General features: G+C 42.3%; 1 long non-coding RNA gene across 1 annotated transcript; it reads left to right on the forward strand.

Annotated features, from left to right (window-relative positions):
- The first annotated feature begins 6,953 nt into the window (after window positions 1-6,953).
- Window positions 6,954-11,604, forward strand: LOC134443286 (uncharacterized). Its single transcript, XR_010033623.1, has 6 exons — window positions 6,954-7,122; window positions 7,732-7,841; window positions 8,084-8,182; window positions 8,720-8,818; window positions 9,794-11,193; window positions 11,521-11,604. It is a non-coding gene; the product is annotated as an uncharacterized LOC134443286 (long non-coding RNA).
- Window positions 11,605-22,413: the final 10,809 nt, after the last annotated feature.

Genomic DNA, 22,413 nt, shown 5'->3' on the forward strand with positions numbered 1-22,413 from the left:
TCTCTGCTGCACTGGACCAACAGCAGGTCGTGGCATGTTCAAAGCCATGGCAGCCTTCAAAGTCATGGACTTCCTCTCCATAACCTCCATCTTCCTTGTCATTGGCCCCATGTGCTCTTCCATGGCTACATTTGTGATATAATTCATTTTAGTGTAAGAACATAATATACATGTCATACTGTATGTGAATATGTGTGTAGTAGGCCTACTTACCATGTACTTTAGGAATTCTATTATCCTCAAATGGGTCTTCTTGTGTTCCTCCAGGACTACAGGTGGAATTGAGATGAAATTCATTTTAGTTCAAAACACTTTTGCTGTATGGACATCAACAAGTACACGGAGCGCATACACTTTATAACAACAGCAATACCAGAAGCCCCCTCCTCTTTACCATTCCAGATGTTTTTGAATGGATGATGTTTGTGCCTCAAATCTTCCGAATGGCTGGGTGCTGTGCCATGAGTTTGGGAGGGAGTGGCAGCTTCACAGCTGTGAGGCATTGACATATCTGGATAGAAAGATGACACTAATGTCATTCCTTTAATAGTGGGCTTCTTATGCATATACAGTCGGTCCCCCTACAATGCACACCCTTTACCGAGGTAATGCCACGTCATCCACCTCGGTACGTACCGGGCCTAGCTGCAGTGTACCCAAACAACCGCCGGGTGGCACTTGGGAGCGCTTGGAATGTTTTAGACGATGCTGACGGCATATTAATATATGCTCATATTCACCAGCACGCACCGATTCAGCGGATAACAACATGCCTATAAATTGTGTGAGAACACCTCCAGGAAGTAGGAAGAGTCATAAAAAGAATAGCCTAAATAATGTAATGAATTTTCTTTTTTTTTTTAAATGATGATCGGATGAATTGCATTAATGTGCAAGCTCTGACAAAATGTAAATTGAGTGTAGCCAGAAGCCATACCGATTATCGCATCGCAAGATTTGAAACGTCTAATATTGCAACTTCAGACTTGTTGTCTGGATGTGGATACTTTTTCGTTTGGTAAAAATTACTGAGAGTGCAATACACCTCACTGCAGTAACCTAACAGCGCTTCGTTTGAGCGTGTAAGCGTTGGCTATTTATCTCACATCGCCAACCGCTGGGGCGATAACCTAACCTACACTTCCCTAATGAATTTAATGTTGTCACATTGGCAAAAAATTAGCAAGCGACTGATATTGCTGTTTTCGTGCTCAAATTAAGTGTAACCAACTGTCGGGTTATGTGTCGCAGGTGAGAAAGTGCGCATTTTTCCAGCGACACCTCTCCTTGTTACCAAATACCCTGGAGAGTACTGTACACCACAAATACGCCAAGACACAAATATTGAGTTTTAAAATAATATTTATTAACTAACAGAAATCTAAAAGAGTCCCGGGGCACCCAAATCTATACAAGTCCGAAATTCCAAATTTCCTTGGAGATCCCCCCCACAGTCATCCGTTCCGAAGGAGGCGGAGGAGCGGTGGCCAGGTGTCCATCCATTGCGAGGCTGGGGAGACAGGAAGAGCTTGGTGACAGTAGGCTTGATTCCATAGGCAGTCCAAATGACACTCACTTCCATAATTAAGTAGGCTACGCAGGTAATCGCTGCACTTATTCCACGTGATTTACAACACTGCACTCGCTAGTCTAGGTTAAACGTTAGGGGTGAAGTTGCTCAGCACTCGCACACGGCACGGCTCACTGCAATGTGTGCTGCGATTCAAGGCCAGCGGTGTTAAAAGTGAGTCCAAGTACAACTGGGTTTGGAGAGAGAGAGAGAGAGAGGGGGGGGGGGAAATATATGCTGGGAAATATAGGCCTATGCAATGTCATCTCATAATCATGGAGTTCCTCATGCGATTTCATCTGGGTCAGTCAGAAATGCATGCACCGGGAAGTGTGTTTTTTCAAACAAGAAAACTGGTTCATCATATGCATGGCTTAAACTGACTTTAATGTTTGCCAACGTGCTATAGTTTTCCTCTCATAATAGCACCTGGCGACTGTGACCACAGTTAGATGACCTCGCGCGCGTAAACCCATTAAAATATAGCCTAGCCTTCTGTGGCTATTCAGAGCAATATGAACCAATCAGGTCGGCGTTGCTATTAAGCGAAATACATCCCTGATGTCTACTTAACTAAAATAAGATGCATTTGTCTAATATTTGGAGACATCGCCTTGCTCTTTCTGCGGGGAATTAAGCGCCTCTCTCCCTCGCTCTCTCTCTCTCCCTCTCTCGCCCACACACACACACACACACACACACACACACACACAGTTTGGAGAGGACGCATTTAAACTGTAACAGTTTAGGCAGTAGGGGAGAGCAGGGACTCATGAAACTCGGGACGAATGAAACACTGCGATTTACTCGAAAACTTTAACATATCCGAAAGTATGAAAAGTCAAAGTTGTCAGGTTTACAGGCAAAAGGGATTTTAGTGTCAGTAGACACTGTCGGGACGAATGAAACACCCGTTTCATCCGTCCCTCTCGCCCATTGACTTAAAGCAGGATCAAAATAAAATGGGAGCACTTGAGATGACTATGTTCCAACTTGTCTTGAGCACCGTCGTAGCGCAACAAATCATTATCGTAAACATAGCCTAGATAATTGGAAATTACAAAAAATAGGCTACATTTTATAGACTTTGGCTATAGGCTAAGCCGACTCCTCTACCTGTTTGAATTAGTGCAGCCTTACAGGGAGGACGTTAATTTGGCATAGGTCAACTGCAAGAGACTACTAATTTGTGACTTGACGTGATGTGTGAATAATTAGGCTACGATATGCAACAGGCATATTTAGCCGCACTCAGTCATTCATTGGGTGAATGTCCCGACCCTGTGTGTCCGCGTGCATGCATGGGGTGGGGAAAAATACATCAGGCGTGCCATCACCACCCATCCCCCCGGACCCACGAAACCCACTGAAGATCCAAGCAATTGTAGTCTGTCAGTATTTTAGTGTGGGCCCAGGTAGTTGAATTCATGGCATGGCCTGGTTATCTCAATAGTGCCAAGAAGATGTTTGCCCTCAGGCTAGTGTGTTCATAAAGCGCATGTTCGATTTGCTGTAATAGGCTACGATCAGTAAGCCTCAACTTGTCTGTCGTGTCTTTTCCTTCTTTCGATATTTTGTAAAATAGGCCCACGTTAAAGCCTAAATACGATAATAGGCCTAAATAAGGCTAATAAAGTAAGCTAAATAAGTTAGGCCTAAATAAAGTTGTTTTAGCCTATGAACTCAGGCAATGCAGAAATTTGCGGAGGGATTTTGGATATCTTGGCCTATAGGCTACCGATGGCTTTATGAACTTCATGACTGGGCTACAAGATAGTCGGGTAAACATAGCCTATTGACTTGTAGACCACCAACATCTGATGCTGAAGTGGGGGAGGGTGTTTTTTTTTCACTTCAAATGTTCCCCGACACACACACACACACACACACACACACACACACACACACACACACACAGATACGCGCTAATCGCTCTCTCTCTCTCCGTCTCTCCCTCTCTTTCTCATTGTTGCTATACGTGCATCTGGATAGGCATAGGCAGTGTGGTCACCCAGCACATTTTCATAGAAATGCTGTGTTTTTTTTTTTAATGAAATCTTTATTCAGTTATTTGTGAACAGTCTCTGCGTTTCACTTTCGATGTTGCGTCACCGTGGACAAGTGTCTGCTCGAAAACTTAATGCAAAGCGGCTAAAATGTTCAGAACGTGTTGAACTTTTCAGAACATGAATGTTTGTCTGTGGGGGATGGGTGGGTTACAGCAGTGCAGTGCAGTGCACGGGACTGCACAGCCTTTTGTGACATGTCGTGGCGCGACAGGTTATCCAGTCTCCGAAGAATAGGCTACTGTTGGTTCGCATCTCCACCGAAGCAACTGAATTTGCAGTCCTAATCACAGATGATTAGCCACACCTGGTGTAACAGATGTATTGTCATGTGTGCATCACATCCCCAGTTAACCGGAATCCCGTCGATCGCGCACAACAGCGCATTGAAAGGATGAAATGTTCACAAGCACCAATACAAAAAAACGTCTTCAACCTATTAGTCCGTAGGCTATCCTGAGGATATCCGTTCCTGACTTGAATAGGTAGTGCAGAAATAATTAACAGACATCACTTAGCCTATAAGTTAGGAGCGGAATTGAGACGGTGAATGCAGGACAGAATAATGAAAACAAAACACCGTCGACTGGCGGTCTTGTTTAGGGATCACGCTTGTGTTATTATCAAATACCCAATGTTACGTGCGCAATTGGCTGACTCTTTCCACTTGTAGCCTAAAACTGAGGGAGGGATCAACATACAATGAGCTACACTGAAGCAGATTACTCTGCTTCGCAAAAAAAAACAGTGCACCAATAATAGGCCTACCCCCGTCTTCAACCTACTATTTAGGCTACCAGATATATAGGCTAGTAATAGTATTAAGTTGTGCTACCTTGTTTTTTGTGGTAACGACAGTGTAGATCAGGTAATAACCTGCAATAGGGGAAGCGGCATGCGCCAGTTTTAAAGACGGAATGTCGTCGCCAAATGTAAAATCACCTCTCTCTGACATGACGGGGCACTACTTCATTAGGCTACAATGTTGTTCATGTCTGTTTGACTCACACTATACGAGTGGTTCAATTTGTGTTTTTGTGCTCATCGCACAAATGAGACAGACAGGCTTGCTTGATAGGGCTACACAAAGCAAGCGACATCGGTCCACTCAAAATGGTCCGAACTCCGCCGCTTGATTTCATGTCTCCTCAGTCTCTCCATTACGGTTTATTAGCCTACTCTGTTTTGCTATTTTCGTTATTCTTAGCCCTGGCATTACAGATGAAGCAACTGTGATCAGTGAGGTTGTGGAAACGGTTGAATAGGCCTATGGTCCTAAAATTGGTTATTGTGGTTGTGGTCTTGTTTAGGGCTCACACTTGTGTTATTATCAAATGCCCTATCAAATGCCCAATGCTAAATAAAACATGCAATTTGCTGACTGTATTTCTACTACTACTAAAACTGGGGGACGGGCAAGGACGGAAGCACAAACAGACCATAGACACAGGCAGACGCTGCTCTGCAAAAGCGGTGCTATACTGCCCCCCGCATTCCGAATGGCCACAGGGTGTAATGATCACGGTACGCTGTCGCGGCCCGGCACGGTAATGAGCAGATTGAAGTTACACCATCTGTAATTTCAAAACATAAACCCATGTTAACACATCAAATAACTGAAAAAACGTACATGATGGTGGTGGAGGTGTAGATCTGAAAAGAAAACAAAATCTCAGGTCAGGTCACTCGTCCATCTCCACCGGGTGTGGAATGTGTTGAGGTCCATGGTGTTGTCTTCTGCCTGAGCCTGGTCTCTCCTTGCTGCGTCTCGCCAAGCCTGTACAGCAGTAACATGCAATAATATAATGCAAGCAATTTGTACCTGTCGCAATGAAAAGTGGGGAAATTTAGATACAACAACACCAACACAGATTACAACACCAACATAAATGTAAGCACACAATTTCAGTTTACAAACATACTTGACAAAAATACACACAGGATTAAAACTGATGAGTTAAGAAGATACATAGTATGACAGTAGCATTGCATTCAATCGAGCAGGAAGGTTTGATGGTAACTTGTGCCTGTGGCTGGTATACTAAAATGGATAAAATGAACTACAATGCATGTCAAAGACTTAGCAGTAAATTAATCTACACTAGAAATACACCCCCACCCCCATGCCACTCTAGCTCCACACAGCCTGCTGCAACACACGCGCACACACACACACACACACACACACACACACACACACACACACACACACACACACACACACACTCACACACACACACTAGCGATTTTATTTGTTTTTCTCATATGTTTCACCATGTTTGGTGCTGCTGTTAAATGTGTTTATTATAACTTGCCTGTCTCTGTATGCTGTGGGAAGAGGAGTGGGAGTGTGCAGCCCCAAGCCCCATGGTGAATGTACTGTGTCTGACAATTCCAGAACCCTCACTAAAGCTTTGAATCTGCAATCTTGTCTCGGAGTCTTTATTACATCTCAACTCAAACAATGCAGAGTGAAATTCCAACCGGTTACATGTACTCAGTCTACCCTACAGGGGAAGTCCATCAAGGATTGTTGAAAATGCGATCATGTTGGGGAGTCGGGCATGCGTTGTGAAATCGAGTTTTTATCACAGAAATGATGTAAGAATCAGTGGGTCATCGGTAACGCAGCTGCTTCCTAATTGATAGACTCGTGTTCTGTTCCCACCGTGCGCAATGACGTTAATGCAATCTTAAAAGGAGCTTCATCAGACATTGTCATTTCATAGCGTACAAAAATAAATGCTTTCATCAGCTGGAGTGTTTTATTTTATCTTTCAGAAGTTCTAGGATGAAACAAAGCATAGGCAACACGTTATGCAGAGAGCATTTGCTGAATCATTGCAGTGCGAAAACCAACCGTCTGCGACTTTGAGGACTTTTTTTTATTAGCCTACCTGGCTACTGTAAAATGTAGGTTTAAATGTCTACATTTAACTAGGCGAAGACTATTATTTGGTTGAAAATGAAGCCAGCCACTTAAACGACATCAAAGGAGAGGAATATGCAAATGTAGCCTATGTGTGAGAAGATTTAATTTCTGGCCTACCCTAGTAACAGAGAACGGAAAAAAACGTTTGACTTTGGTTCTCTAAAGGTTTGGTTATAACCAAACCAAAAATCTACCACTTAAAAACGTTCCTTTTGGTTACGGTACAAACCAAACAAATACTAACGTTCTTGGACTTTCAGGGCAACCGTATCACGCGCCAGTCGTAAAGTGTTCACGGAAAAAATGTGGGAAATTCTGGGGGAAATTCTGGGGGAAATTCTAGGCAGAATGTACAAGGACGTGGTGAATTCACGATATTGCTGTCGGTACCTTACCTGTCGCTTCTGCCTTATCTGTCGCTTTGGGGTCCTAGCTGCGTTGCCCTGGTAACAACTGTAAACAAACGGCTGCAGTTAACTGCTCCGCTCCCTGACAGGATTTTTCATTCATTCGTGCCAATGAAACAGGAGGCCTCGATTCGTGCAGAAGATAAGGTACGTAACTGAGATATATATGTAAGAAAACTATTTAACCTCATAGACTAACCTTGTATACGGTACATTCTAACAATATATTTCTAAAGTTTTTAGTCATTCCCGTTCATTTGAAGCGTAATTCCCCCCTTACTGTGGCTAGTTTGGATGAGATGACTTGACCCTAGCTAGCATAACATAAATGGCAGCTAGCTCTACACTATTTCGGGCATTCGCTAACAATCAGTGTTCAGATAACTAGCGCAAACGTGCCGAGATATCTTGTTTATTATCAAAAAAACGCTTGTGTTGTGCCATGGCTTATATGGTGATGACGTTTGAGATTGTAAATTTACGGGCCACAGATGTGTCTATGGTAAGGCCGACCTGACGAGATAGCTGCCTACTGAGGTTTGATTGGATATGGACATTGTTTATTTCAGAAGGAAAATGTTTGGAGTGGAATTGTTTGGAAGACAATCTTGGGACAATTTTGCTCTTTGGGTCTTTGTGCCAACCATGCCAGCTATCGTAGGGTGCTCTGGGAACTTCTTAGATCTGTTTACTGTATGTACACTTACTGAAATAAGCATTTTGTTTACATAAAATCCCTTGTCATTTCACCACTAGGTTTGAAACCCAGACAGCACGAAGCATCTTGCCGACGTCAAAATCAGATCAACAGACAGGGACATCAGCCTTCTCTTGGGAATAGGCCAGATATGCCATAACAAGAAATGGTAAGTCTATCACTACATAAGATCCATAACAAAATACTCCTAGTTAAATCTTAAATGTGACCTGGTGGCATTATTGCGTGAATGCTTATGTTGCACACTCAATGCATAAGGTCCTCAAGTGTGTGATGTGGCCCACTGATTGTGGTTATTAAAAATGTTGGCCCACCTTATAATGAAAGTTGCCCACCCCTGCTGTACAGCCTACAGTGATACTGAGACTTATTCCTGTCTTTATTTGCCAGGCTTCTACACTTGCCCTCAGAGTTCACATATGGTGACGTGCACAGGTGTCCAGTCAGGTTCAGACTGATGCTGGTAACAAGAGGAGAACATGCTAATTGGTAAGTGAGATCCCTGCTTAACAAAAATCCACACAGCACAACAAGTAAGCCTAGTTTGTGGTATCAAATGTAAAATGGAAGTTTCATCAAAAAGTTGTAGAACACATCTGAATAAATTGCAGGCCATCAAAGTTGTGAATGGGCAGGGAAAACACAACCAGTAGGCTTATGAATTACTTTGACTCAGCACAGCAGAGCAGATGCGATGCTACCATTCCTTGGGAATATGACACAGAGGTCTTAATTGTGGAAAAAGTAAATGTCAAAACGTCTATGATTCCCAAAGTCCACATGGGGTATATTCTACAAGAGGAGTATTATATTAAAATTCAGATGAGACACAACAGATACAGCTTACTTTCTTGTAGACTGAAGACAGAGGCCACTTAGATAAACAGAGTGAACCCAGAAGCACAATAATAAGCCTGCAACTGGGGTGTGTTGTAACACTCATAACTGCATTACCACAAAATGTAATGCAAGACTGTAATCTAATATTTTTGTACTGCAATGTCGCCTTGGATTTTGTCTGTTCAGATGCTGTGTTGCTGCCAGTCCACGGATGTACACGAATGGCTCACCTGGAGGAGGAGGGCGGTCAACGACATTACTCATTGACAACAAATGTGCTCTACGGTAGGTTGGTTATTACAACCCATATACAGTCCCTGGCAAAAAGTATGGAATCACCTGTCGTGGAGGACGTTCATTCAGTCGTTTTTATTTTTTAGAAATATGATGGATCACAGACCCGACTCAGAACTGAACTCATTTCAGCTGGCGGCTAACTGGTCTCATAGGAGTCCATGTTAACTGCTAGCTCGGAGGTAAAATTTGCACTGCCGTTCTCAGAGAACGGTTGAAAGTACAGGAGAAAGGTAAAAGTCAGTTATTTAACTCAAGGGGATGTGTAATATGAGCTTATTTCCAAAAATGGGACAGTATCACTTTTAAATGGTCAATGGCAAGGTCCCAAGATGTTCTGTCACTGTAATCAGAGACATTTGAAGCCAAATTGATAAAGGATACCGTTTTTTTCTCATTAATACTATTACTCAGAGGCTGTACGTTGTTCCAAAATCCAGAAAAAGTTTTTGAAGTGCTTGTTTGTGTGTTTGTTTTTCATGATTCCATATTTTTTTCCTCAGAGCTGAGTCATTCCATATTTTTTTTCCCTATGCATGCTCTAAAAAAGTAACTCTTACTTACTAATGGAATTACTTTTCATGATTTCTTTTGGTGTTTCTTAAGGCCAGACAGTTGCCCTTTGAAATGAGTTCAGTTCTGAGTCAGGTCTGTGATCCATCATATTTCTAAAAAATAAAAATGACTGAATGAACATCCTCCACGACAGGTGATTCCATACTTTTTGCCAGGGGCGGTAAAAACCTAACTTGCTCAGCCTCTGAGGCACATAAAAACATGAAATTAGTTGCATTTAAAAGCCAAGACCATCATCTTGCATGAGAATGGACAGGAGTCTGCATATTGGAATGCACCCATGTCACTTTAGGCGCCTTGGACAATGCATTGTGTATGCAGCATCAGGTTAAAATGGGACGCACGCACGCACGCACTCTCCTCTAATCTTCTCTCTTTGCCAAACTTTAGATGACATTTCCAGCATGTCCAACTCATCAGCATCAGGGGAGATTCGGTGGAGGTGGTGCACCATCCAGGACCAGTCATGGGCCACCAAAACCTCTGCAAAATCTACACTTCTTGTGAACCCTGTAGAAGACACTACAACCACAAAACTGCTAATAAACCATCACATACTGCGTCACATCATGGTTCTCCATGTGTTACTGCACCCTCGGCACAAGTTCTTTGCTAGATTGCCATCTGGCAGATGCATCAGGACAGGAATGTAGCTACTATTTGTGATTATATCTTCCCACACTCTTACTTGCTTTGCATGGCAGTGTGTCTCAATGTGTGTCAGAATGAAAGGTGTCGCACCATTGAAGTCAATGGGCAGTGGCATTGCATCAGGGTTATAGAAGCCCAGATATCCTTGATGCTTTGATGCCAGCTGTTTTTTTGTGTGATCTGGTCACCCACACTTCCCTCTTCATTGTCCCATAGATTTCCATACCACGCTTTGGTGCTTTGGTGGTATGGACATTCTAACTCACCAGAAGAAAAAAAACCATTGAAAATGAATGGAAGGTTATGTCTGGTGATTTCTGGTAAATTAGAATGCCCATAACATCAAAGTGGCACTGGATTACTCAACCATTTGTCTCTTAAAAGATAGTTTCTGCCAATTTCAATATGCTGTTGTATAGCTCATGCTACCCTTGACTTGTCAGTAGGCTACCCGGTGATGATGGCATTCTTTTGACTCAGCTCTTTCTGAGATCTGAGCTATTCTAATGGGGGCAGACTTTGATTGTATTAAAAACCTTCTTAACATAGGCCTAATCCAAATACCATCCCAAAAGGTATCACTGTCTGTTTGCTAGTTGTCTGCTGATGTTGCATAACCTTTTGAATGTTATTGGGAATAAATGAAGATGTTTTTTTGAAATGTAAACAAACGCCTGCCCCCATTACAATGACATGGGTATGTGGAAGAGCTGTCCCTTACTCATGCACCTGTTTAACAAAATGTTATTTTTATTCAAGTAGGGGTATGCAGTGTATAAGTTTTTTTTGTTTGTTTGTTTGTTTTTTTGTTGTTGTTTTTAAAAAAAAATATATATATATATATAAATGGCACATTACTTAATACTGTAAGTTATTTCAGCTGATTTAAACTGGCATCTGGGAATTCCAAAATAAAGGTGAAATAAAACACTGGTGTCCCTGCAAGCTTCTACTTAGTTGCATTTTTAACGTTGTTATGTTATAGAGAATATAATTATTATATAATTGTTACCAGGTAAAAACGAAAAGCAAGTTAATGTAATCCAGCCACTTGCTCAGTCTGTCACAGTAGCAATATTCAGTCAATGAGTGCATTCCCTCGTATTTTGGCGTTTTGCGTGGTATCTGTGGGGATCAAGGTAAGCAGATCGTGGAAATAGTAGGCTATAGATAGGTTATAGATGTAAAATAGTATACTGTATTAACTTACAGATGTAAAATATTTCGCGGCCAATATAAACTTAATGTACCGGTGGTCGTGTGTTACACAACGTGCTACATTAGCTTAGCAGTAAACATAGTAAACCAGGGGGTATAACAATCCTGTGTCGAAATTCATTTCAGTACATTAAGATCGGTGAATGCGACGCGATTTCAATGTTAATGTTCTGCTTCACGGTGTTTTGTTATTAAATAAAAACGAACAGTCTACCAGGAAAACTTAAAATACGATTGTTTATGAACAGGCGATAACCCGGACAGCCTCTAAAACATGGATCGTTCATTTCAGCCAATCAGGTGACAAGAGCGACAGATAAGGCAGAAGCGACAGGTAAGGTACCGACAGTTGCCCGTGTTTCGTGGTTGATTTAGCCTACGGTTTCAGTCTCGTGGTTGATTTACGATATGTTATTATTTTCCAGGGAAACGTTTCACTAAACATTCCAATGATATACTGTCAACATATTATGTGAGAAAGAGAGATAAAGAACACGTTTTTATCACAATATGTATTTTAATTTTTCTTCCCGCATCTTGCACAAAATGATATACTGTCAACATATTATGTGAGAAAGAGAGATAAAGAACACGTTTTTATCACAATATGTCTTTTAATTTTTCTTCCCGCATCTCGCACATTGTACTGTTACGACTCCTGTTGCTATAAACAAATTTCGCATAGCAACGAATCACGTCGTCAAAACGCTTTTCAACATCACGTTGACATTGATTAAACATCGGGCTTCTTTCCAGGACACCCGGACAAATAGTAATAATAATAATAATAAAAAACCTTATGGCACCGTTGTTCACTTGGTAAGACATGATAAAATGTCTTAAACAATGTAAAACCGCAGCATCATAGGCCTATTCCCGACTTTTAAAAGTGTCAACCACGGGCTATAGCCTATGCAGGATTTTTTTTTGCAAGGAGATCAGCTTAGAAATAGCTATTGATGATAAGAAATGTGTGAAATACTTTTGAATAGCAAAAGCTGTTTGTTTATTGGAGAGAAAAAAACGAATCATTGTTCATTACATTAGGCTACTCCCATGTCCAAGGTTTAGGAGTGACCACACTATTTATTTACCAAATACCTGCCTGCCTGTCTATGCCCAGCTTGCAAAAAAATAATTCAAAGGCCATGAGAAAACATGGATTTATTTAGCAGCAAGGTGGTCAGCTTAGATATAGCTGATATTGATGAGAAATGTTTGAGATACTTTTGAATAGCAGTAGGCTAGGCTGTTTACTGGAGAGAGAAAAAGATTTCTTGTTCAAATACTCCCATGTCTGTCTAGTTTCGAAGTGGCCACACTATTTACTTACCTTTACCTGGCCTTTTAAGATGCTCAGCTTCCAACAATTAATTCAAAGGCCATCAGACAACTTGGAAAAGTAAGCCTACTATTCATAACCAGTGTTTCTTTGTACAAGTAGACTATATATTGTTGAAAGAATTGAATCAGACAGGAATGAAATGTAACAATTTATTTTTAAGCTTGCATTCAAAACAGTCACCTCACATTCATAGTGGAATAGCAGTAGAACAGCACTCAACTACCACAGTTAGAGCAGCACTCATTTGTCTGATGTGTAGATAGCTGTGGAATTAAAGTTTCTACCAATCTACAACATAACAGACATTGCAATGCATTACACACACTATCAAATGCACACCCACAAAACTGTACACAGGCAGATGGAATACATGATATACATGCAACATATCCGTAAAGAGATGCAGATTATTGCCTACAGCTGAATGCATAAAGACACTAAAAGGACAAAAAACAGTCAAGTGTACTTGGTCAAAAACTTATGGAACAGGGTTAGCATAAAAGTTTGAAATGTGTTTGAACAATGTCTCCAATTTGCAGTTAAACTAAACATAAAAATAAGACACTGACAAAAATCTCTCACAGACACACACACAAAGCGGAGTAAACTAATTCTTTCTCTGCCACATTCACTCACACAAGCAGTGAAAAATACAGACTGATTCATACAATAAATAGATTAACACACACACACACACACACACACACACGCAGACACACACACACACTGTGCAATAAGAAGATTAACATACTAATTGACAAAAAATGCACAAACGCACACATGAGCGCAGCGCGCTTGCACACAAACACAGCAGCAGGAGTACAATCAGTGGTTATGCAGGTGATGTGAAGCAGCGCAGATGACGTATACAAGGTGCAATGACTAAAATCTAAGTGGCATGGTGAAAGAAGAGTTGGGATGGTGTCCTTGAATTATTAATGTGGTTTTCTTCAGTGCGTGGAAAAATCTGATGGCTTGTGGAAAGAAGCTGTTTCCCTGTGTGCTTGTGCGTCACCGCATGCTGTGGTAGCGCTTCCCTGATGGTAGAAGGGAGAACAGTCAGTGTGGTGGGTGAGGTGTGTCTTTGATGATGTTCATTGCCCTCTTGGAACAATGTGACGTGTACAGGTCCTGAATGGCTGGTAGGGGTGATCTTATGATCTTTTCTGCCGTCCTCAACACCCTCTGTAGCGCCTTGTAGTCTTCAGCTAGGTGGCTGCTGGCTGCTGATGAGGATGCTCTCAAAGGCACCCCTGTAGAAAGTGGCGAGTGCAGATGTGGGGAGGTCGGCTCTTCTCATCCTTCGCAGGAAGTGGAGTAGTGTCTGCACCTTTTGGATATGGTGGAGTCACGTTGTGCAGTTGGCTGAGGAGGAGAGGCACAGTGGTTGGTGCTGGGTTGATCAGGTTCAGATCCAAAGTTGCTGGTGTCGTCAGCGCTCCCTCTGAAAACTGTCTCTGTGTCTGTAAAAAAAGAGGCATGTTAATGCTGGGAATGAGACAAAAACAACAACCCCTTATCTCCCTAGAGAAAAACATGAGCATGTAGGCCTATATATGCTTGTGCAAAAGCCCACACACACAGCTACTGTCTTACAGCACACACACAGACAGACAGTTTGGCGTGCGCACACACAGATTGACAGTTTGGCGCGCGCGCACACACAAACACACACACACACACACACACACACACACACACACACACACACAGAATATGGTATGGCGCGCGCGCGCACACACACACACACACACACACACACACACCCCTTTGCCTGGGGTCAAGTGTGTCTTTTAGAGGTTGGCCTTACCTGCACATGTGTGAAGAGCAGGAAGATGCGAGGTTGAGGATGGACAGGCAGGACACAAGGTTGTCCTCGTGAGGCATGGAGCCGCCCTGGTCCTGATGCTGGTTGTCCATCACCATCATCATGTGGCTCATCAGACCCATTATGGGCACATCAATGCTGAACAGAAACGACTGCTTTCATCTGCACGCATGCATTCAGACACACACAAAAGAGAGATACATAGAATATACCAAATCAAAATCACATCCATCATGACCTGGTGCTCTCGTTCTCTCTCGTTCTCTCTCTCTCTCTCTCATTCTCGTTCTCATTCTCCCTCTTCCTCTTCCTCTCCCTCTCTCTCTCTCTCTCTCTCTCTCTCTCTCTCTCTCTCTCTCACACACACTCCTCTTCCCCAACCTTTGCCTTAAAAGAATGGATTTTTTTTAAGTGCCTTACCTGCACATGTGTGAAGGGCAAGAAGGCAGGTTGAGGATGGAGCTGCCAGCCAGGGGGTCCGGAGCTGTCCTGGTCCATCACCATCATGTAGATCATCAACCCAATTACGACTCTGAGAAGGAAGAATCTCTTACACCTGTGTGCACACATTCGCGCGCATACATGCACACACACACACACACACACACACACACACACACACACACAACAGGAAAGATTAGGTTATATGGCACATTAAAAATCAGCCCCATCACTTTAATGACAAACACAAGACACGTCTGTCCTGTACTGGGGTCACCACTGTGCACCTGTGGCCTACTGTACATCCTGTCTGTCTGTGTGCACCCCTAACTAAAGACAGACACACACTACCACTCTCTTGGCTGTATGACAGACACACACACGCACATGCCTTTCCATCTTTTGCCTTAAGTCAATGGTGTGCTTTTTTTGCAAGATATGCAAAACACAGCAGCACAGGAAGAAATGACTGTATGAAATATGTGTTGGTCCAGTGTAGGACAAAGCACCCAGTTTTAGGTTCAGTGATTTACTTACCACTGTGTGCAAAATGTTAGTGGTGACATCAACCCTCCTTCTGAAAACTGCCTCTGTATCTGTCAGAAAAAAATAATAATGTTAAATGACACCATAGGATACCCTTAACCAAAGGCAGACAGACATACACTGCCACTGTCTTGGTTCTATGACACACACACACACACACACACACAGAATTCCATCTTTTGCCTTGAGTCAATGTTTTTTTTTTTTTTTTGCAATTGGCCTTACCTTCTGCTCGAGAGGCATGGTGCTGTCTTGGTCCTGATGCTGATTGGTCTTCACCATAGAAAATAGAAAAGATCAAAAGGTGTGACTTGACAGATTCCACACACACACACACACACACACACACACACACACACACACAAGCGCGCACACTCACACACACACACACACACACACACACACACACGCGAGAGATACAGGGTTTATGATACATAAAAAGCCCACCTACATACTGAACATAGTTGTCTGCAATTTCCATGTCTACCTCCATCACTCTGGCCACCATATTCCCAAGCCTGTTAAGATATTTGTCTGTGTACCTCCAGACTCTGTGTTGGGGCCACCACTGTGCAAATGTGGCCTACTGTACACCCTCTGTTTGTTTTTGTGTGCACTATTGAAGCTTTGAATATCATTGCATCTGTATGATGATTACACAGGCTGCTATTCTATTCACCTTGTCATGGAGAAACACTAATGACAGTTCAGTTCACACAGACATGCACAACACACCACAGGAAGAAATCGTTGTTTACAACATACGTATTGGCCCAGTGTGTAACTTGTATGGGGTAAATACAACATATTTCATGATCGTATCGTGGTAAAACAAGCAATCAAACCTCCGACTGTCATCATAACAGTCTTAGAATATTTCAAACGAGTAGCAAACCTAGCTAGCCCCTCGTAGTGATTAATAAGAGGTATTTGCTTAATGGCTTCGTGACGAACATCATCAATAATGTAAAGCAAGCAATCACAACATCTGCGTATCGTTGCAAAGACTTGTCAACACGTTTAGCTTTACAAAGATTTGTTAAAACGAGTGGAAGCAAGCCCTTAGTGTAATTGCTATTGCCATTGCCTTCGTGTAGCTTTCAAAAGAAGAAATGTTCAACACCCTTGTCATGTTAACATCTTACCTACACGTTGTCTGCCCATAACTTAGTACTGTACAGTGTGACAAATAAACACAACGTCTGAAATAAACAGAAAATTACGAAGTGAGTTCCGTTAGCTTGAAGCTAAAATATTAGCCAGATGAGCTAGTTGGTTGTCCCGAGGTGGTTAAATGTTTGCTCTCCGACTGAAAGTCAAGTTGTAAAGCAAACGAGATGTATATTTAAGCATTTACATCGAAAGCTTACCGTCAATTGAGTGATAGCTGCAGTAAAATCCATCCAGTACTTTTGAAAAGTCCCGCTTGTGTTGTCGTTTCGTCGGCCCGTAACTGACGCGGAGTGCCACTGAAATCTCTGTCGCAACTCGAAACGCCATTGGTCAAATCTCTGTAGCTGCCTGGCAAATCTCTGTCGCAAAACGAACAGTGATTGGTCAATTCTCTGTAGCTCAAACTCGACTGACAGGCTGCAGGCCCCACTGTACCCTGTACAAGGCGGATGAGAATTCCGGTGCATATCACAAAAGCTGCCGTTCCCTGGTTCTGGTTCTGTCGCGGCCGTCCCCGCCCCTGTGCAAAAATGCCAACGCAAATGCCAACGCATGCATATCGTAAATCAACCACGTAGTTTTCAATGCATATCGTAAATCAACCACGAGACTGAAACCGTAAATCAACCACGAAACACGGGCAATATCGTGAATTCACCACGTCCTTGTACATTCTGCCTAGAATTTCCCCCAGAATTTCCCCCAGAATTTCCCACATTTTTTTCGTGAACACTTTACGACTGGCGCGAGATAGGGCTCTGCAGGGAACTACTCATATGAAACGTTAGCTAGTAGTTACGCTGCTACCAATCCACAACGTTATGTTAAGTTGTTTTTCGGTTGTTTCCGGCCTAAGTAAGGTCAGGCTAGAAATTAATTTTTATTAATTTCTTATAATTTATTAATTATTCATTACCATTATTGCACCAAAGTGCAAAGAGTGAAATGCAAAATAGGATATATCATAGCCTATTTGCTTTTAATTCAGTGAAGGGACACAAACCTGCATCTCCAAAGAATACAAAGTTAAATGTTTCATTCCAAATAGGCCCATTTCATTGTGTGTGTGTGTGTGTCTGTGTGTGTGTGTGTGTGTGCGTGTGCGTGTGTGTGATAGGCAGGAGTGTCTAGCATGTAAGTTTGGCTGTAAAGAGTCCACATATTAAATGTTAGCTGGTCACTGCATTTTATCTTGTACAAACTTGTTTGTTGTTGTGTTTGCAGTGTTTCTGACTACATTTGTACACAGACCTATAATCTATAAATAGCTCATTGAAGGCGATAAAGCATCAGTTTCAATGACAGCACAGCTTTTCATAAATTTGATTAAGGTAAAGGGGCAGTTCAGTGCGAGATATTGTCTTTTGGTAGGCCTAATGCTATTGAAAGCACCACAGATCAGGGTGTCTATAATGCAGACACATCTCTGCCTGTGACTTCAGTTAGGCTTATTCAAATACAAATGCCCCTAGCTGTTGACTCACGGCTGACTGCCTTTGCTGCATCAGTTCTTGGCACGTTATGATTGGCCCTCACCTGAGAAGACCCACCCCCACAAAAATCCTGAAGAAAAAGAACCCCTCAAATCTGCCATTTGAATGGAGCTGACCTAAACTGCTGGTAAGACCACAAGCCATGTGAATTACATACTGTAGTGCATAGAGCATTGTTTGTGTGCATTGTGTGTGTGTGTGTGTACGGTATGCAGAAGTTTAAGGGGAGTGGGTGTATTTATCTATCTTTTTTTAAGTGTGTGTGTGTGTGTGTGTGCGCGCGCGTGTGTTGCAGCAGGCTGTGTGGAGCTAGAGTGGCATGGGGGTGGGGGTGTATTTCTAGTGTAGATTAATTTACTGCTAAGTCTTTGACATGCATTGTAGTTCATTTTATCCATTTTAGTATACCAGCCACAGGCACAAGTTACCATCAAACCTTCCTGCTCGATTGAATGCAATGCTACTGTCATACTATGTATCTTCTTAACTCATCAGTTTTAATCCTGTGTGTATTTTTGTCAAGTATGTTTGTAAACTGAAATTGTGTGCTTACATTTATGTTGGTGTTGTAATCTGTGTTGGTGTTGTTGTATCTAAATTTCCCCACTTTTCATTGCGACAGGTACAAATTGCTTGCATTATATTATTGCACATTACTGCTGTACAGGCTTGGCGAGACGCAGCAAGGAGAGACCAGGCTCAGGCAGAAGACAACACCATGGACCTCAACACATTCCACACCCGGTGGAGATGGACGAGTGACCTGACCTGAGATTTTGTTTTCTTTTCAGATCTACACCTCCACCACCATCATGTACGTTTTTTCAGTTATTTGATGTGTTAACATGGGTTTATGTTTTGAAATTATATGCATAAGAAGCCCACTATTAAAGGAATGACATTAGTGTCATCTTTCTATCCAGATATGTCAATGCCTCACAGCTGTGAAGCTGCCACTCCCTCCCAAACTCTTGGCACAGCACCCAGCCATTCGGAAGATTTGAGGCACAAACATCATCCATTCAAAAACATCTGGAATGGTAAAGAGGAGGGGGCTTCTGGTATTGCTGTTGTTATAAAGTGTATGCGCTCCGTGTACTTGTTGATGTCCATACAGCAAAAGTGTTTTGAACTAAAATGAATTTCATCTCAATTCCACCTGTAGTCCTGGAGGAACACAAGAAGACCCTTTTGAGGATAACAGAATTCATAAAGTACATGGTAAGTAGGCCTACTACACACATATTCACATACAGTATGACGTGTATATTATGTTCCTACACTAAAATGAATTATATCACAAATGTAGCCATGGAAGAGCACATGGGGCCAATGAAAAGGAAGATGGAGGATATGGAGAGGAAGTCCATGACTTTGAAGGCTGCCATTAGCCTAGAGTCTAGACGCCCCTAGCGACCGCAAATTGAATTTGCTCCCGGGGGCAGTCTAGCGGACCCCGGTCGTTTTGCGAGGCTGAAAGTTATCCGATGACAGGGCCAATCAAATCGCGATGGGGGCCGGGCTACCTAGTAAACAGGAAACTTTCTAAGAAGAAGCATGGTGTCCGTCCGTGCTACGTACAGCACGAAAGTGTTTACTTAATTTAAAAAGCCTGGATGGTAATACATTTCGTGGCTGACATGGATTGATGTAATAATACACCATGAACTTATCGGACACAAATAGATCTCAACACATTACCATTTGATCATTCGATGTTTTAAACTAGCTCGGTAAGCTAAGTTGAGCATTTTACAGAACCAGATAGTCACACGCTACTATCAGACCACTAGTATTACTGTAGGTGTAGAATGAAATTGCGGCCCCAATTTCTAATAAGACACATGCCATTAAAAACGAGACATTTGGGAGCTTTGAAAGTCTTTGAGTAGCTTACTAAACAGATGGGATCGATAGTCTGGCTAGTGGGAGCGAGCTGACCGGGGAGCGTCCTGCGTTGGGAGCGACAATTAGGGAAAGTTATGGGTATACAGCTAGCTAGCTAACACCGAACATGCCATGTTGACAACAATCATAAATATAACCATTTAACAAGCCCCAAATTGCTCGACATTTCGCTGATTGATCAAAGAGGGCCATGTGGTTGAAAACTAGGCATTTTTGAACTGTATAAGTGAAAACACGATTTATTAGGAAACTTGTTTGTGGCTGTGGTCATCACACGCTTTCACTGCTACGACGGCTGGAAGTTGCCGCTTCACCTACAAAGAGGCCCTCGCTAGTGGCTAGCTAACCTGTCGTCAATAACAGAGCTAGGTATCCAGCCTTGTATTATATGCCTGCCCCAAATTCTAATAAGATCCATGTCATTAAAAACGAGACATTTGGGAGCTTTGAAAGTCTGTAAGTCGCTTACTAAATAGATGGGAATGACACCTAGTCTACCGAGCTAGCGGCTAGCCATGTATTAGTTATGGGTATACAGCTAGCTAGCTAACACCGAACATGCCAGGTTGACAACAATCATAAATATAACCATTTAACAAGCCCCACATTGCTCGACATTTCGCTGATTGATCAAGGAGGGCCATGTGGTTCAAAACGATGCATTTTTGAACTGTATACGTGAAAACACGATTTATTAGGAAACTTGTTTGTGGCTGTGGTCATCACACGAATTCACTGCTACGACAGCTCGAAGTTGCCGCTGCACCTACAAAGGGGCGTGTCGCGTGTACGTTGTGAAAGACAGCTGTGATGTTACACAGAAGTGTGTGGGTATTGGTTGTTCCACCATCCTATCGCGTGACGTTGAGTGCTGGAGCAACCGTTTATCCCGCCCACACTGCCGCCCAGCCCTCCTAGACCCTGGTACAGCTTTTTGCTGTACGGGTCTGGCTGCGCTAGGCTAGGCTGCCATGGCTTTGAACATGCCACGACCTGCTGTTGGTCCAGTGCAGCAGAGAGCATAAGCTGGTGGAGCTAGCCAGAAGCCTGGCTCAACCAGAAATGAGAAACCAAATGGTAATTATTTTGGCATAATTATGTGAATTATGTGTTGCTGTATATAATGTATAATGTACTGGTTTGGCTAATGAAGATAGACCACATAATGTTTTCCATATTAGTTTTCATATTTCATTTTCATCATCTGCTTTAATTTTTGTAGACCTTGGGAAAGCCTGGGATGGGCGAATACGGCAGCTGCTGTCCGCCGTGGGTGGCTACCCACACACCATGTCCTGGGACATTACAGCCTGAGGAGGAAAAGAATGTGCATGCATTCCAGAACCTGACCCTTTGCAAAGTTATAACAGGTATGATTAGCAGGTATATTCTCCGTAAAAAAATATCAGTGTAAATCTGTGTTATGCCAAGTTTGATTCAGATTTAAATGTCCCACCTTTCTTTACATCCATTTGCAGAGACCTACACGCAGAACTTCTCTGTCCTGCAGGAAGCGAATATTGAGAATAGCATTGGGCATACTCTGAAATTTGGACTACACAGATGGTAAATTAAACTTCAGTGTGTCTTTTATCAATCAATGAATAGTCACCGTTTGTCATCTTCATTCTTATTTTGTGCATTTTACATTGTTTGCTTTTGTTGTGGGCAGTCATGGCCTAGTGGTTAGAGTGTTGGTCTTTCAATCTAGGGGTTGCAGGTTCGAATCCCCCATGACCTCTCCCTACACCTCCATCCATGGCTGAAGTGCCCTTGAGCAAGGCACCTAACCCCACATTGCTCCAGGGACTGTAACCAATACCCTGAAAAATAATAGTTGTAAGTCGCTTTGAACAAATGAAAGCGTCAGCTAAGTGAAATGTAATGTAATGTAATGTAATGTAATAAGCTAATTAAACGAAACATTGGTAGGCTACTAAGTTGGTTTAAACTTTTTGTTTCTTATTCTTTTTAGGTCAGCTGGTCTTCAAGCCTGAAAACACACACCAACATTTTTATTTTCTGTATTTTATTTATAGTTTTTATTTATTTATTTATTTATTTTACTTTGAGCCTTGATGGCATTTTATGATGAAATTGTAATATAATGTTGCACTGTTCTCACCCATGTTGAATTCCTGATATTTGTCAATTAGGCATTCCCTCAGCCTCAAGACTGGAAACACATTATATGCACTCACATCCATTTTTGCCATCTTCATTCTTATTTTGTGCATTTTACATTGTTTGGTTTTGTTGTTTGTTTGGTTTTTTTTTTTTGCCTTGTTTGCATTTTATTATGAAACTAGAAATGCATTCAGAGAACGCAGACCTCCGCCAAGGAAGTTCAGTTCGTTTTGGACATAGGTGTAGAGTCATGATGTGGTTTCATGCATTTAGGCCTATA

This window comes from Engraulis encrasicolus, unplaced genomic scaffold, assembly GCF_034702125.1.
Source record: "Engraulis encrasicolus isolate BLACKSEA-1 unplaced genomic scaffold, IST_EnEncr_1.0 scaffold_29_np1212, whole genome shotgun sequence".
NCBI classification, from domain to species: Eukaryota; Metazoa; Chordata; class Actinopteri; order Clupeiformes; family Engraulidae; genus Engraulis; species Engraulis encrasicolus.